Consider the following 17,907-nt stretch of genomic DNA (forward strand, 5'->3'; position numbering starts at 1 on the left):
AACAAGTACCCTCAACTACTGGGTTCTTTCAACAGTACCCTTTCACTGCAGACCCTGGTGACCTGGCTTGAATGGGAGAGGAGAAGCCTCCTGCTGTCTCCCCCCGGCCCTGCAGGTGTGAAGGGGGAGAGCACGGGGCCGTTAGGCACGCGGCGTGCCCGCGCAGAGCCCGCGGGGCAGCGAGGGGCCCTCAGGCACGAGGCGTGCCCGCGCTGGGATCCGGCTGGGACTGGCTGGGACTGGCTGTGCTCTTCCCGCCCGGGCAGAGGTAGCTCTGCTCTGTGTCTAGGGAGGGTGCAATATTGGGGTGCTTCCCGCCTTGGGGTGCCTGCCTGAGCGTTCTGCCTGCCTGAGACTTCTCCGCGCCTCGCCTGGCCTGGATACGGACAGAGCGCAGCGCTCCAGAGGACTGCGTCACCCATTAGCGGCCTTTGTGCAGGCCTTAACGACCCTTCACGACCTTCCTGCGGCGTCAGAAGAGAGCAGAGCGCAGGCCGCGGGACCGAGCCTGCCTGACCGTGAGTGATTTTGGCTCAGCTTTATTGCTAATTGCGAAAACGCTCTTCATTAACAGATAAGGTCTTTTCCAGCTTCTCACTTACAAAATAGTCAGAGTATCTTATGGTATCATGTAGGTCTTCTCAAAGGAGCTGACTCTGGTAACCAGAACTCAATTGATTCCTGTCTCTAGTTTTGGGGCGGGTGTTCGGGAAAATAAAATAACTCTATTTTTGTATAAAATTCCTGACTCGGACACATTAATTCCCTGCCTCCACAACAATCAGCAACCAAAGGAAAGGCATTTTCAGTCAACCCTCCAGTGATTTAGGTTAAGATACAATTGTAGAAATATTGGCTAGATTTTAGTTTTGTTTATAATTATTAGCAGCACCCCTATGAAAAGGGATACAAATAAGATCTTTTGAATAGCATTCTAGAAGCTTAGACACAGAGTCTAAGAGGGTCAAAACTTACCTGATCTATATGGATTGAAATTATTGGTAAAGGCACTGAAATACATTTGTGCAGTTACTTCTTTAGTTAATCGAAATCAATCCCATGGCACAGGTGTAGGTTGCTGGCTTAGGTCAGGACACAACTTTGGACATTCAATAGTGAGTTTTATTCTGCTGCAGGACTCTCTACTGTCTTATCAGATTTTAAAGGGAGGATGTCACTCAAAACACCAGTTCTGTTCAATCTTTATAAAAACATACTTATTCAGAATGTCCCCAGGTTTCATAAGTAGATGCTGATGACAAAGTACCTGCATTTAATTATTCATGCTCAGCTCCTCTCTGAGTGCACAATCAACCTTTTTCCTACTTATGAAAGTCTCTCTTTTTTTTTTAAGTTATTCTATCATAATCTGAAACAAGATTCAACTTTTTGATGAGCTGCTACTGGAGCTACAACGTTCACAGGTCTTAAATTCTTTGTGTCACTGTAAAGTCGCTGAGTTAATGTACATATTATACCTTAGTGCATTGTTCAAACATTTTTGCGTATATATTTCTTCTCACAAATCCCTTTAAGACAATTTAAGGGCATATAATGGAGTGTTGATGATCATCACTCTGGAAAAATAAAACATGTTCACCTCTTCCAATACCACAGTATCCTATGACTTCGTTTCTGTAGAGACTCTTCTGCATACCTCATTTAGTTAAGGTGTATAAGAATGTCTGTGGTGGTGCCATTTTTGAGAGAACTAAAAAACACATCTTCTGAAAAGCCTTCGAGCAGTATTACTGTGGCCTTTCAACATCATTTTTGATCTTTCTAGAGCTACTGCTGGTGTGGATACCTCTGCCGACATCGTGCAGCAACATTGCTATGAAAGCTGGTGCAGTCTCCTGCCTGGGTAAAGCTTTGCAGTGAGGAGACAGGTAAACTCTAAATTCTTGTCACCTTATGACATCTTAACTAGCAATAACTCATATAGAAAAATAAAATAAAATCAAGGAGCACAACACACCCCACCCCTCCACCCACCCCCCTCCCCCGTGATAGCATATTTTGGTTTTGTGGCTCTTTCTCCTCCTGGATATGCCCAGAGGAAAGACAGCATGAACTACAAAACTTGGTAGAAGTACTTTTGAGACCAAATTCAATGTCTGGAAACAGACACAGTGAGCAGTGCTATTACGTGAGCATAAGAAGGAGCAGAAGTAACTCTCATCTGAACTGGAAGAAGCAGGTAGGTGGAATGGTCTGGGTGATTAAGTTTATTGACTTGTATTTTTATCTTCTCTGACACTGTTTTTACACATAGGGGCATAAATGAGTGTATAAAACTCTGTTGATGGAGCTATCTGGTACTACTGAAACCAATTTTTTCACTAGTGGAACACTGATGAAAGTTTCACCCTTACACCTCACCTGTAAGGGCTACAGAGCACTGGAACGAGTTGCACAGAGAGGTTGTGGAGTCTCCTCTAGAAAATTCCAAGACCTGTTTGGGCGCATTCCTGTGTGACCTGCCCTATATGACCCTGTTTTGTCAGGGTGTGTGGACTCCTAAAGTCCCTTCTAACCCCTACCATTCTGTGATTCTGTGATTCTACCTTCTTCTTCTCAAAGGCTAGAGGAGACCTTCTGCAGCTCATCAGACTTAGAGAATCACTTCAAAATAATACATACAGAAATTATGATGATAGAAAAGCCTGGATGAGGCACTTAGTGCCATGGTCTAGTTGACTGGGTAGGGCTGGGGGATAGGTTGGACTGGATGGTCTTGAAGGTCTCTTCCAACCTGCTTGATTCTATGATTCTGTGATTTACATTTATGTTAAAAAAAACAAACATGCGTATATATATGTGTGTGTGTATTTGTGTGTGTATGTATAAATGAAGAACAAACTCCTGATTTTTAAAGTGTTTATATCAATGATGTCCCAAAGCAATTAATTCTGTTTTAGACACTTAGCATTAGAGCAGACATTACCAAATGGGAAATAACCACTGTTGGGTGGAGAGGAGCTGTCTGCTAAACTTTACCCTCAAGGTAGATAATTAATTAGAACCAGGCATCATTCTCAGAAGTCAATGACTCAAAGAATTTTGTAAGCTATTCTGCAAAAAAAAATCACTGCTTGTCCAAAGCCTAAATAAATTACTATGCATCAGTGCCATGGATAAACCTAGGTAACATTATTTCCAGGTTTCTTTAAGCATATTATCCTTTTTAATTATTTGGGTGATTAAGAATTAATTTGTTTATATCAAAGCTACTCACATTTATGCATATCATACTGAAAGAATACAATCCCACAAAGCAATTAACATCTCCCACTGCTGTTAGCAGGAATCAAAATCGAGGCTCCTGAGCCCTCTGAGGACTGGGCACAAACACTAGTAAGATTTTTTTTTTCCCCTCTTACCAAATAAATTCATTACAAACAAGATTCTCCTCTCTTCTTGAGAGGACAGTTTCCAGTTTAAAATCTGATTATTATCTCCTCAATTTCAGCCAGTAACTTATCCTTACAAAAACAGGGCTGTTGTGGGGTTCTGGTTTGGTTTTCTTTGCTTTGGGGAGGGAGCTCTTGGGTTTCATTTGGTTTGGGGTTTTGGTTTTTTGGTTGCTTTTTTAACTTGTTGGTTGGTTTGGGTTTGTGTGTTGTCTGTTTGGGGGTTTGTGGTGGTGTTTTTTAGAAGAGAAAGGATGAAGGAAAAAAATTAAACTGGGATTGAGGGTTTATCATTGTCATTTGTGACAGGTTTTTCTAGTTTGCATGTTTTCAGAGTGCAGTTTCTAGAGGGGAAGCATTTTTATCTCTGCAAATGGGATAAACACACATACATACAAATATACACACACACAAATAAACATTGTCATTGTGTGAATTCCTGCAATTTCTGTCCTTTCCTTACTTTACCCTTCAAACTTACACTTCTTATCAGACTAAATGCTAGGCAATTAAGTTCTGCCTCTTGTAGACTCTACTACTACTAGGAAAAGAAACAGAATTCACTTGCATGTATGTATTTTTTGCCCAATATTAGTCATAGTTCATTGTCTGTCAAGGCTTAAAAAAATAATCTCCTCAAGTGTGTCATTATTTAAAGTCCTAAATTCAAAGTGAGAGCAGGATAAAGAGTGTATCTGCCTGGGGTGAGAGTTACTACTATAGATCAAAGGAATTAGAAAACCCATCTCCTCTCAAAAAGAATCATTAACCAGGTATCTCTGTAGCACAGTGTTCAAGGAAGGCCATCAGGTTAACACAAGTTGTTTAGGGCAACACGATAGCTGCTAAAGGTCATATTTTGCTGTGGGACTCCCAGACTTCCCTCCTAGCTGCTGGTACCTACTCCCTTTCCTGCAGCACCCAGTAAGAGCTTAAGCTTGAGCCTTTCCCTACCTTTTGCTTGTACAGAGAGAGGCAGCAGGAGAACTCAGCTGCCACAAATGGTAAAATCATGCTATCTCCAGCTCTGCATTCAGGGTGATCTTTTCCTTGAGGCCTGCAGCGCAACAACCTGCTCAAAGCACAGCCAAGTGAGATCAGATTGCTCAGATCAGAGCCACATCCAGCCCAATTTTGAGTATCTGCAACGACAGAGAATCCATAGCCTTTCAGGCAACCTGTGACAGGGTTTGGCCAATCTCATGATGAAAAAAGTCTTTCCTAGTCCCCAATCAATAGAATCACAAGACCACAGGATCACAGGATATTAGGGGGTTGGAAGGGACCTCTGGAGGTCTTCAAGTCCAAGCCCCCTGCCAGAGCATATAATCTGTTGCATGTGACACAGGCATGCATCTGATGGGTCTTGAAAGTCTCCAGACTCCACAGCCTCCCTGGGGAGCCTGTGCCAGTGCTCTGTGACCCTTACAGTGAAGAAGTCCTTCCTCACATTGAGGTGAAACTTCCTGTGCTGTAATTGACATCCATTGCCCCTTGTCCTACCACAAGGCACAAGTGACAAGAGGCTGTCTCTTCCTTCCTGACACCCAAACCTCATTTATTAATACACATTTATTAGATCCTCCAGAGTGGGATCTAATTCTCCTCTGTAGACTAAAAAGCCCCAGGTTCCTCAGCCTCTCCTCACAGGGCATGTGCTTTAATCTCTTAGTCACCCTTGTAGCCCTTTGCTACTGCTCATCCTGTCACTGAGAAGAGCCTGCTTCTGTCTTCACTGGGACCCTCCCCCATTAGGCAATTCCAGGCAATAATAACATCTTTTTTTCTCACAGCCTCTCACATATGCCCCGTAGGGGTTATGGTTTGTTAGTGGATGCTATTGAATGTTATTGGTCATTGTTGAATGTCTTGTAAAAAGTCAAAGCTACACAAGTGTCTTTGTACAGCTCTGTCACAACTGCAAACTGCAAAACCTTCTCCTTAACAGTGTACCTCAGGGTGAGAGGACAAAACAAAGAGATGAGCAAAACTTAAATTCTTTTTACAGCTTTGACACATCACTGTGTATGTAGATCCTATGCCATAAACTACCTTGCCTTTGCCATCATGCATGTCAGGATATTTTTAATAGTACATACTAAGTATTTTAATGTTGTTACCCTGAATAAAATTTTATTATCTAATTAACTATAAAGAAACTGAACAATGTCAATTAAAGGCAAAGGATAAAGGTTAGTTAGCTTACAATGCCTGATTAGTGAAGCTTGGGGTTCCAGTGATCAATTACATGTGTGTAACAGATTCTAATCAGTGTCTGCTTGCATGCTTATACTTTCCCAAACCAGAGCAAAATAGTTGGGGTTTGTTGGGGTTTTTTTTCTCCTTTATACAATAAGAGGTAAAGTTACACATTGTAATAGAAAAGTTTATGGTTTTCTATTTTAATAATTAATTACATTTACAGCTGGTATTGAGCATGAATTGTAATTTAACAAGTTGTGAATGGTATGATGGTGGCTTGAACACTTAATCAAGCAACATGTATGTGAGAGAGAGTTTGTGAAAATTCCAGTGACACAGAAGATATCATGGTGCAGTGCATTAGATCATTTCTTCTCACATTCCCTGGCTCCAGCTTCCAGTGTGAAACATCAGCATTTCTTTTCATGAAGTGCTGCTGAATCAAAGCTCTTCCTTACCCCAGATCATGCCATGATTGCTCCTTATGTGGGAAAAACCAAACTGATTCCTATTGAGTCCACCTGCTATCTTTTAACAGCTATTCACTGCAAAGGGAAGCCAACTGAAATGGAAGAGTCTGGTCATTGGGGAGCTGATTTAGATAGAGTATATTTGAGGATGAGGTTTTGTACGATCAGCTTAATTGCCATTTACTGGGCTGTCATCTGTACCTTCTGGATCTTGCTACTGCAGTTCACTAACCTAGAGAAAAAGTGTCTGTGTTGGGGTGGCCACTGGAGCTGCTACAGGGAAAGGAGCAGGAATGAGTAGGAGAAGGTGGGTGAGAGCAATGGGGAAAAGAGGCACAGCAGCCAGCAGTTCCATAACACACAATGGCAGCCAACTTACTTTTAAAATGATAATATGTATAATGAGGTATGGATTGTATGAAAGAGTGTAAAGAGTTGGTTTTGGGGTAGGAAAAGATCTTTGCCTTGTCCTTAAAATCAGACTTCTGCAGGCTAGTGGGACTTGACAAGCACTTTGGGTTTTTTTTTTCATTATTTACATTAATACATTATATGAGCATAAAATCACTCATGGGAGGGTTCTGCATTGGCTTCAGTTTACATTACAGAGGGGACTATTAGTACCCTCTTTAGTTATTTTCATTATTAAAATATGAGCCTGCCCTGCTTAAATGCATGACATTAAAATGGCATTACAAAGCTCAATACTCTGTATTTTTGTAGAGATTTGTACAGTCATTTGGAAAAATTAGCCTGATGTGGGTTTTACTTGTCTGAATGGGAAATGTTAGAGCTTATCCTGGTGATACAGGTAGGTCAGGTGCTGATTAACCTACCCAGAAGCAAATGAATGGCCTGAGGGGCAGTAGATTCAACCTTAAAGGAAGAAGCATATCAGTAGCCAATACCTGGGGAAAGCTTTGATGTGCCTGGATTTTTACCATTCATTTTTATCTGAATCAAATGAGACCCATGAAAATGCCCATTGAAATTGCAGGTGGCATGTTGCTGCACTGAAGGACAGCTAGAGCAGAGTGAGCATGACTGACTTAACTGTGTAAGCCGTCTGGATAGAGCGATAAGTTGATACTAATGTTACACAGCCTTAAGAGCCTGTCCCCAGATCACAGTTTACACTGCTTTGCAGTATCTAATATATTCTGAAATTGCCTGCAAACATGGCTCATTCCTTTCTTCTCCTAAAGCATCAAGATGTGTTCTATACTGCTTGCAAGACTATGTGAGTCATTCTCAGCTTTAAGGGCTGTATTTCTTACTTTTCAGCTTTCTATTTTTCTTTCCCCCGTATGAGTGTGTTTATCCATCATGCTCATATATTACACTAGTTCCCCCATTACAGAAACAGGCAAGCATTAATCTTGGAAAAGACCTCTGGCATCATCAAGCCCAACCATCAACCCAATACCACCATGTCTACTAATCATGTCCCAAACTGCAGTGTCTATACAGTTTTTGAACACCTCCAGGGATGGTGACTCCAGCACTTCCCTGGGCAGCCTGTTCCAGTGCTTGGCCACCCTTTCAACAAAGGGTATGGTGACCCCAGCACTTCCCTGGGCAGCCTGTTCCAATGCTTGGCCACCCTTTCAGCAAAGAGTATGGTGACTCCAGTGCTTCCCTGGGCAGCCTGTTCCAATGCTTGACCACTCTTTTCAGTGAAGAGTATGTTATCACAAGAGTGAAGTGCTTCATAATTTCTAACACACTTAACCTCAGACCAGACTTGCAAAGCAAAATATTGTCCCCATTCTTAAGTAAACTCCAAAGTGAGACTTGCATGTATAAATAATTCTGGGGGAGTTTTTACTAGTTCAACATTTTAGCAGATCTGCCTTTGGACCAAGGTTATTTGATCATCTACTTGATTTTTTTCTCTCTTTCTTTCAAAATGGTCAGACAATGAATAAGAGAAAAATAGGAAAATAGGAAAAGACTTTGAGGTGGCAGTATCAGATTTAGTAGATTAGTGTTTTCTTTCATCTATGGCTTACAAGATTAGGTACAATGTAAATCACGGGAAAAAATGAGAAGTAGAGGTCGAGAAAGCCTTTAGCATGACACTTCAGTGCTGTCAGAATCTCATAGATTGCTGAAACAAAATTCTTCTTCTCCACCACATTGGCAACTAAAGGTTCACAAATAGAAAATATTTGCAGAAAAGCTGGTAACCTCCCACTGAACTATGTGCTACAGCTGACCTCTTGGGACAAGTTTCAGCACAGACTACTGCTTCTGTTTAAAGCAGCCGTTTTCTGGTTATGCTGACATTGTTGCACAGTGTATCGTGCCTGGCCTGTGACTGATGGATTCGTGAGGGTGCACCACTGGACAAAACACTGCAAATACTGAGTTCTTAAAGGGATGATGACATTTTACATGGGATGTCAGCACATTAAAACTCAAATAACCTCAAATCCTTGCAGTCATCTCTTCAGTATTCTGTGTACTTACAAGTATTCCAAAATTAATATCAGAACCAAATGGAGTTGGAGATGTGCAATCCATAAATGAATAAGACTATAAATTTTATACACAAACGTTAGACTTTTGTGCATAGGAGTGAGGCAAGTTGTCTTGGTTTTTAAAGGTAGCCAACAGAAGTTAAACTCTCAAATGAAATGGGAGAAAAAATACAGAATTATATTTGGACAGAGATGCAGGGAGAGACATTACAAAGCAATTACTGAATCCCTGGCCATCCCCCACCCCAGAAACTACATCTAAAACTCCCCAATGCTCCAATCCTCCCTCCCCTCAATGCCTCTGCCATCCAGAGAGGCCTAAACAAGCCTCTGGAGGTCTACTGCTTACATGTTCTTCCCGTTTAAGTGGTTCCTGCCACACACACACAGGGCAGGAGGAGGAGGAAAGGAGAGCAAACTGACCTTGTTGTGAGTTTATAAGGAGATAGCAGAATTATGGGATTGAATAACAACCTTCTAGTCCCCAGGAAATTTTTAACCTGGGACACAAATTATCCTCATCTCAGTCCTTTCAAGGCAGTAGATATGTAGATCTAGTGGTGAAGACCTTGACTGGACAGTTACAAGATGCCCACCGCAAGAACACAGCTGCTATGGTTACAGCTCTGATATCTGTGAGAAAGACCACACCAAATACTGAAACACACAGATTTAAAATGGATTTTAATTGTTTTGTTTGTGCCTTATGCTGAAGTGCTCCATTATTTTGTTTTGCCTGAGCCGTTTGGAGAGTGAATCCCAGCTCTGAATGCAAGTGCCTGTTGTTGGGAAGTGGCTGCAGCTGATTAAGTGACTCTGGAACCTACCCTATCTCTGGTGCAATTCTAAGAATTTTCTTGGATTAGTCAAAGAATAAATAAGACTGATACAGTGTACTAAGTAACTGTCACACTATGGAATAATTTTGCATATTTTTGCCCCTATGCAAGAGAGAAATTCAAGGAAGCAAAACCAAAAAACAGTCATGATGCTTCCACTTTAATCATGAGAGAGAACAGTTAATTCCCTTAAAGCTGAGTAACACCAAACAGTTCAAACATTTTGGGTTAGGATGAAAGAAAGGTATGTTATAACAGATGAGGCCATCTGTCTGGACTGAGACGTTTTTAGGTAGCAGGAGTGTCAATGTTCCTCTCAGTTTCCCAGTACACTTAAATAAGCTGATGCTTTGTATCAGCTGGAGAGTGAAGCAATTAAACTGTTTCGAAATACTTAGGGCAGAATACGGAGGTAATAGCCAATGGGGGTTCATAATGAACCAATGTGTCAACCGGGTCTGATGTCCTGCTGTGCCAGGCTTCCAGGCTTTATGGATGAAGAGAAAAGGAGACAAGATGTATCTTGACTACAATAAAGATTTGTGTTACTCTTTCAAATGACATTCTTAGGGGTAAATGAAGGCTTTAAAAGGTGGATACAAACCATTCCAAGAACTGTACCATGTAAAATCTATCAGTTGAGATCCTAAAGAGATCAGCTATCTTTGTGGAACTAGTCATACACTTAGTGCAAGAGAGAAACACTATTTGATTCATTGCTACACCTGATTTACAAAACATGCACTGAATTCACTGTTTTTCTAAGCAATTAAGATGACCTGTGTTGAGTTATTATGTTGTTCTGTAGGATTATGGACAATAATCCTAGGCCAAAATAGCCAGTTACAGAGACACCTAAAGAGGAACAACTCTCCGGGACTTCTGTAGATGATATCTGTGAATTAGATGCATTAGGAAGAAAAGAGGGGGGGAGGGTGGAGGACACAAAAGGTGGACAGTTCCCTCAGTATCTAGGCTGTATGGCCTAGAAGCCTGATCCACAAAGGCAATACTTCTACTAGTGAGGCAAAAGGAAAAGAGTATTTCAGGAGAGATGTAGATTTCTTGCAGTGGTGAGCAATGACAATAATCAAGAGATCTTGAAAATGTGATCCATGAGAGAAAACAAAATGAATTTCTCCTGTTTAGCATCAAGAATGGAAGAGGATGGGAAATAAGGCAATAGATTTCAATCATGTAAAGACAAACAAAAAAGATTACTGCCAAGAGAAAGAATAATCTCTTCTTCATGACCATGATGAATAGGACAAAAACTAATGGGTGCACACTGCAGCAAGAAAGATTTAGGCTGGATATGAAGGAAAATATTGTAATAAGGAGCACTGTGAAGCTCTAGGATGGATTGCCTGGCATTTCCAGTGCTGGATGTCTTTATGAACAGGTTAGCAAAACATCTATCAGGAGCGACACAAGGTATAGTTAACATGGCCTTGGACAGAAGGGTGGACTGGGTGAAATACTGACATTTTCAAACTTCTCATCCCATGCTGTGATTACTTTATTGTAGTTTATTATCTGACATACTGCTTATTTAAAATAGCACTGCCTTTAACTTTGATTTTTTCTTTTATGTTAGCCTTAACAGTATGCACAGTTAGTGGCTGCCTGCTATAGATTTTTTGTTTTCCTCCATTCTCTGTAAGAATTTATTCTGCGTTTGATAGTTTAGAAACTTGAGTTCAAACTCTTAAGAACAAAGAAATTAAGTTAATTACTTGAGAATCATTTTGCCCATGTCTTTATTTTAAAGCTGTTTTTACAGGCCAGATTTTTCATCTCTTTTCCATCATGCTTGTATCTTCTTTTATCTTTTTTTTTTTTTCTTCACATGTCCTTTAAAAATCCTCTATTTCAATTTGCTTCCAAAGTATGACATTTGCAGATTTTTCTCCCTTACTCTAGGTTTTCTGTAACCCATTATTGATTCTATTCACAAATGTGTTACTATGCTTCTAAACTGGAGAAATCAATCCCTATTTTATTTATTCTCAGTGACTTTACAAGCCCTTCCCATGCCTTCTTATTCTTTTTTTAGTAACATTACCTTTTTCTGAAACCATTTCAAAGAAAAAGAAAAAAAGTCAATATTTCCACTATTTGTTCTATTCTCTGTAAATTTACAGTCAACTTGGAACAGCCACATTATGAGCTCCTGACTCCTGTTGGTGCCCAAGTCAATGAGAATATGTCAGCTTTATCAGGAGCAAATCATTGCCAACCTTCAGCTTAGACTTATGTGCATTCTGTTACTTACAGACAATTTATTGTATGGATGTTCCAGTGCCTCTCTAGTGCTATGCTTTTCACCAGAGATTTTTTAAAGTACTAATTATTTGGGGTCTTTTTTCCTTCTTTTTCTTCTTTTTCTTCCTTTTCCTTCATTTTATTTTCCTTTCCCCTTTTTCTTCAATTAAAATATTTTTTTGCTTGTTTTCTTTTACTTTAGCATTTCCTCCAGAGTGTAGTCCCACTCCTGCAAGAATAAAACCAGAATTTAACTTTGTCATTCTCACAAAACAGATGAAATCCATGGATTTAAAAAAACCCAAACAGACCCTGTTCTCTGGTTTTTAAGGACCAGAACCATGTGTGATAATTTAATGTTTTTGCTAGGTGAAGAAGTCATGATAAATCAATGTTTATCTCATCAAACGTGCTTCTCGTTTCATCTAATTTCCTCTAGTGAGCTGTTGTCTCCTTTTCACATTTAACCTCAAGTTTTGACTCAGCCTGTCAGTGCTCAAAGAAAGTTTGGAAGGAAAGCTGCCATTTTTTCTGGACTTTCCTTAAGATATGAAAAGTGTAAACTAGATTTTATCAATTAGATGTGCATCTTGTAATTCCAGTTACCAAGCAGGGCTACAGGCTGGGGACAGAGTGGCTGGAGAGCAGCCAGGAAGAAAGGCATTTGGGGGTACTGGTAGATAGTAGGCTAAACATGAGCCAGCAGTGTGCCCAGGTGGCCAAGAGAGCCAGTGTCATTCTGGCCTGTATCAGGAGCAGTGTGGCAGTAGGCCGAGGGAGGTTATTCTTCCCCTGTACTCAGCACTGGTCAGGCTGCACCTTGACTACTGTGTCCAGTTCTGGGCTCCTCAGTTCAAGAGAGATGTTGAGGTGCTGGGAGGTGTCTACAGGAGGGCAGCAAGGCTGGAGAGGGACCTGGAACACAAACCCTATGAGGAGAGGCTGAGGGAGCTGGGGTTGTTCAGCCTGGAGAAGAGGAGGCTCAGGGGTGACCTCATTGCTGTCTACAACTACCTAAAGGGAGGTTGTAGCCAGGTGGGAGTTGGTCTCTTCTGCCAGGCAACCGGCAATAGAACAAGGGGACACAGTCTCAAGTTGTGCTGGGGGAAGTCTAGGCTGGATGTTAGGAGGAAGTTGTTGGCAGAGAGAGTGATTGGCATTGGAATGGGCTGCCCAGGGAGGTGGTGGAGTCACTGTCCCTGGAGGTGTTCAAGAAAAGAGTGGATGAGGCACTTAGTGCCATGGTCTGGTTGACTGGCTAGGGCTGGGTGCTAGGTTAAGTGGGCGATCTTGGAGGTCTCTTCCAACCTGGTTGATTCTATGATTCTAACTGTATTTAATTTTTTCTGATAACACTATGTCTATGACACGGTATGATTTCATTCATCTGAAGATGAACGAGGACTGTGTAGGGCATTGTACAGAGCAAAAGTTGTTCTATATGATATTTATCTTCTGTATCATTCCAGCACAAAAATTCTTGCAAATGCAAACAAAATCAGATCTGTTATGCCTTCTAAGTTTAAAATAATCAGACAAGTAAATTGTTATGGACTGTCAAATATAGAATCAAATTATCACACAGCCCTTCAAGTTAAGGGTGAAAAGTTCTAATGAGTAACATCTTTGGCTCAGCTTCTTGCACATATATTTATTGCTAATTTTAACACCACCTCGAATAAATATTACTGGAAACCAGAAAACTATTATAAGAAATCTGAAATATCAGTCTATTTTGATATACATTACTGTACATCTTTTATGTTATCTTCCTCCACCAGTCTCGTTAATTAGGCAATTATCACTGTCCAAGTAGTCTGCTCCTGAGTGAGTTACTGCCAGTTTTTTATTCGATTTGCATACAAATGGCACATTGTATGCTTCTTTTGCACAACTTGGTGACAGAATTCATCCCCAGATAAGTAGCTAAGTCGGTCTTCGATGACACATTTCATCTGCTAGGTGTTCAGGTGGGAAAAAGTTGAAAGTTTAAACGAGATTCAAAAAGAATGGTAATTAGCAAAGTTAAAATGGGAAAATGGGATGTAAGCATAGGGGAAGAGAATTATGACTTGAGCTAGCCAATGTCATTGCTGGACTTTACTTTCCTTTGATCAATATGTCAGCATCCCTCTTCCCAACATCCACATTAACAAAATCCATATATAGCTTGCTGTTTCTTGGTGGGACTAGGTTTAATGGAAAAAGGGATTTTCCACCAGACAAATGTGGTTCTAGACAAGGAAAGATACACTGGAAATGGAAGGCACTGCAATTTTCAAGGCTTTGAAAAGATGTCTTTAAATGAAGATTGCTTCATCCTGCTTCTTGAAAGAACAGTTCTCTCTCATCTCACTCCACTTCCCCCCTCAGTTAAATCACTACAGTCAGAGATCATTGATCCATAGTTTCTCTTTGGTCAGAAGATTTTCAGACACTCAGCAGGTAACAGGAATGGAAGCAGGAGGATTAGCAAGGACTGTTAAGTGATATGGATATAAAAATCAGAATTTCAGGAACATGCTGGTTCAACAGCATTCAAACCTGTTAAAGATTCTTTTAACTTGAGTGAATTCTTTCGGCTCTGATGAAGACAGCTGTACATTTCTCAACCTACCTATACTTCTGGTGAACATTTCTAATAGTGATAAATTCTGTTCTTCATTAATGAGAACCCTATAAAAGTATGCAATTTAACTCATTAGCCTTTGCTTGCATCATAATCAGGACTAGTACATATTTCAACCCCTTGAGTGCATCCATCTGATCGAACCAATTGCTTTCACACTATCAGTGATAAAAATCACAAGTGGCAAGCCTTCCCAGCAGTCAGATCCTCTCTCACATTGCCAGTGACAGAGACCTTCTGGTTCATGTGTCCAAACTTTTCCCTCAAAGACATCACATGTGATGCCTGCACAATTCTATGAATCACAGCAGTTATTGTCTTGATTATTATGTTTCCATGTTACTACCTGCTCTGTCACAAGGTGGGTGGGTTTATTTATTTAACTGCAAGTGAAAGAGATTTAACACAACTTTTTCTTGAGATGGGTTTTTTCCACCATGTAATTTACCCGTGTAAAATGTCTTAGCTAATTCTGTGTATGATGGTATTTGAGATGTAAGGATCTCTTTATTTATTTGACAGCAATTAATTAGCTTTCACTTGAGTGTTTTTCTAGCTGTGATATTATAAGATGTTTAAAATAATTATTGATAGATTTGGTTAAGTGTATTTTGCTAATTAGGGTACTGTGGGGATTTGTAATTGATTTAATTGAAGTTGAATGAGGTAGTAGATTTATGGGTAGCATCTAAGAAACAACAAATGATTGCAGAAGGCTAGGAGATATTTGGGATCATAACTGTCTCTGAGTTTATGCTTTAAGGTTTTTTCTAAATCTGACACTCAGATTTTACAAATCATCACTTGAAATATGTTGCTATAAAGGAAAAGAGGGCTAGATAATATTTCACTGCCTCAGATGCTGGGAACTCCAAGTAGTGTGGCATCAAATGGGCCCTAACCAGGGCACAGCATGCTGTTAAGTTCTGGTCCACGTAAATATTGCCTCATTTGGGTCATTTGAACTCTTATAGGCATTTCTCAGAGGAGAGCAATTCTATTAGTTATGAAAGGGATGTTCAGATGAGAACTTCTTTCTGCGCTTCTAGATCAAAGAGAGGACACACAGGTGGTGTATTTTGTCTGAGTGGGAGCTTCTCACATGAGCCTCTGTTACAATTAGCTGTCTGCATTCATCCTGCCACAGGAGTGGCATAGTGTGCTGCAGAGCTACATGATTAGAAATCAAACACTGGATAAAATAATCTTATGATATCTTTAGTCTGGAGAAGAGAAGACTGAGAGGGGATTTAATAAATGTTTATAAACACCTGAGGGCTGGTCAGAGGCAAGACAGGCTCTTCTCACTTGCTACTTGTGATAGGACAAGGAGCAGTGGGTGTAAATTGCAGCAAAAGAGGTTTCACCTCAACCCAAGGGGAAACTTCTTTACTGTAAGGGTCCCAGAGCCCTGGAACAGGCTGCCCAAGGAGCTTGTGGAGTCTCCTCTGGAGACTTTCAAGGCCTGTGTGGATGTGTTCCTCTATGATCTGTGCTACATTGTTTGGTCCTGCTCTGGCAGGGGAGGGGTTGGATTCGATGATCTCCTTAGGCCCCTTCCACCCCCTAACATCCTGTGATCCTGTGATATAAATTGGGCTTGCAGCTGAGATAGGGACACCATTAATTTGAATTATATAGATAAAAACTGGTCTCGTGTTTGCATTTATTAACATCCACAAAAACTAAAGGAGCAGCCCCTGCCTACAATTTCAGATTTTTTGTTAAGTGAAGATTGATTATTTGAATATGCATGTTTCTAATCTTGAGTGAAATGAGCAGAAATAACTTAAGTGTAGCACACTGAATCTGAAGAATTTCCATGAAGTGTATAACTGAATTCCCACCCCAATAAAGCTGAAAATCTTAAGGCAAGCTAGGAAAAATGATAACGTGGTGCAAAGGCAAGGAAAGGAGCAGAACGTGTTTAAAGCTAAATTAACATGTACCCAGAGGTTATGCAAATCATGTAGCAATAAATGCTGAAAGAATCATTTAAAAAAGGTCAGTATGGATGCACAGGAAAATCTAAACACAATTGAAGAATGAAAATAACATATTCAAAGATATAAAATATCTGGCAAAAACTCCAAAGAGCTTAGAATGAACCTTAGATGAGAAAACTACTAGGGAGAAATAATGAAAGGAAGAATTTCTACTTAATATGAGATGTGGTCACAGCAACTATGAAATCAACTCCTTTGCTGCAGCTCCGAAGAATACTGCTTAAAAGTCCTTAACAAAATTAATGATGCATTAAAGCTGCGTTGAGGACAGTTGTAGCTGTAGCTGTGTTCCATTATGAAAGTGTAGAAACCTGTTTCTGTGATGTTTTTGATTAGGATTTTTGATCAGGACTCAATGGAATTGTTAATTTTTAAAAATATCTTTTTTTCCTTTCAAGTCTGAGCATGAGGCAACAGAAAGTTGTGGTCAGGTACTACGAAAGTAGGAAGAAGGAAATTCTTTCACACAACAACCTAAGCCTTTCTGATTTTAATTCAGTGATGGTTTAATGCAAGCAAAAATGTTGGAATGGGCACTGAGGGTGAAATGTGTGCTCCAAACAGGGCTGACACTGCATTCAGATTGGGTTGTTCAGAACCTTCTCAAATTTCAGATATGGCAACAGATAGTCTGGCAACTTTCCCAGGCAACCTGTTCCAGTGTTTCATCACCCTTGTGGTTAAAAAGTTTTTCTTATAACTACTTGAAATTTACCTTGCTGCAGTGTCCACGACCTTCTCTTCTTTCACAGTGTTCAAGAGGAATCTGGCTGTGTCCTTTCCTTAACCATCAGTTAAGCAGCTGAAGACAGCATTAGGTTTTCCTTTAGCCTACTCTTCTTCAAGTTGAACAAAGTAACTTTCTTGGTCTCCTCTCATACATATTCTTTAATCCTTCTGGTATTCCTCTCTTGAAGGAATTGGTTTTGTATAGGGAAGTGCAAAACTGGGCACAATATAGGAATAATAATTTCCTTTGACCAGGTGGTTGTATTTTGTTAATACAGCCCACTATGCAGTCAGCCTTCACTGCTGCAGGGGTCCATTGCTGACTCCTGTTCCTCCCTTTCTCTTTAAACCTAAACCTAATTTAAAGTTGAATTTGCTAGATTAGCAAGATATGCTCTCTTTCTGCTCCATTATGTGACCCCTGCCCTTTTCCAGAGGTCGTTGTTCCTCTAGGAGGTAATCAGAGGGATAAAAGCATATCCATAAGAGCTTCTCTCTCAGTTAACATCTCTGATCCCATATGAGTTGCTTATATCCTCCTCTAACACTCAGTATCTCCTAAAACTTGGAACATGGATAGCTTTGTTCCTTCTCCTGTCTGAGGAAAGGCCTCTGCCATGACACAGACAGTTGTTTCAGCCAGTGCTGAGGACTAGGTCTTGCAGTTACAGAATCATAGAATATTAGGGGTTGGAAGGGACCTCCAGAGATCATTTAGTCCGATGCCCCTGCAAAACGGGACCACTTAGGGCAGGTCACACAGGAACATGTCCAGGTGGGTTTTAGAGATCTCTAGAGAAGGAGACCCCACAAACTCTCTGGGCAGCCTGTTCCAGTACTCAGTCACCTTCACAGTAAGAAATTTTGTTCT

General features: G+C 40.5%; 1 long non-coding RNA gene across 2 annotated transcripts in view; it reads left to right on the top strand.

Moving 5' to 3' along the window:
* Positions 1 to 388: 388 nt before the first annotated feature.
* The window catches only part of LOC135177113 (uncharacterized), a 32,934-nt gene continuing 15,415 nt past the window's right edge, over positions 389 to 17,907 (top strand). For both annotated transcript variants that reach the window (XR_010302915.1, XR_010302916.1), the window contains exons 1-2: positions 389 to 518; positions 1,787 to 1,889. This is a non-coding gene — a long non-coding RNA (uncharacterized LOC135177113). The remainder of the gene's footprint in view (positions 519 to 1,786; positions 1,890 to 17,907) is intronic.

The sequence above is a fragment of the Pogoniulus pusillus genome, chromosome 7 (assembly GCF_015220805.1).
Source record: "Pogoniulus pusillus isolate bPogPus1 chromosome 7, bPogPus1.pri, whole genome shotgun sequence".
Taxonomy (NCBI): Eukaryota; Metazoa; Chordata; class Aves; order Piciformes; family Lybiidae; genus Pogoniulus; species Pogoniulus pusillus.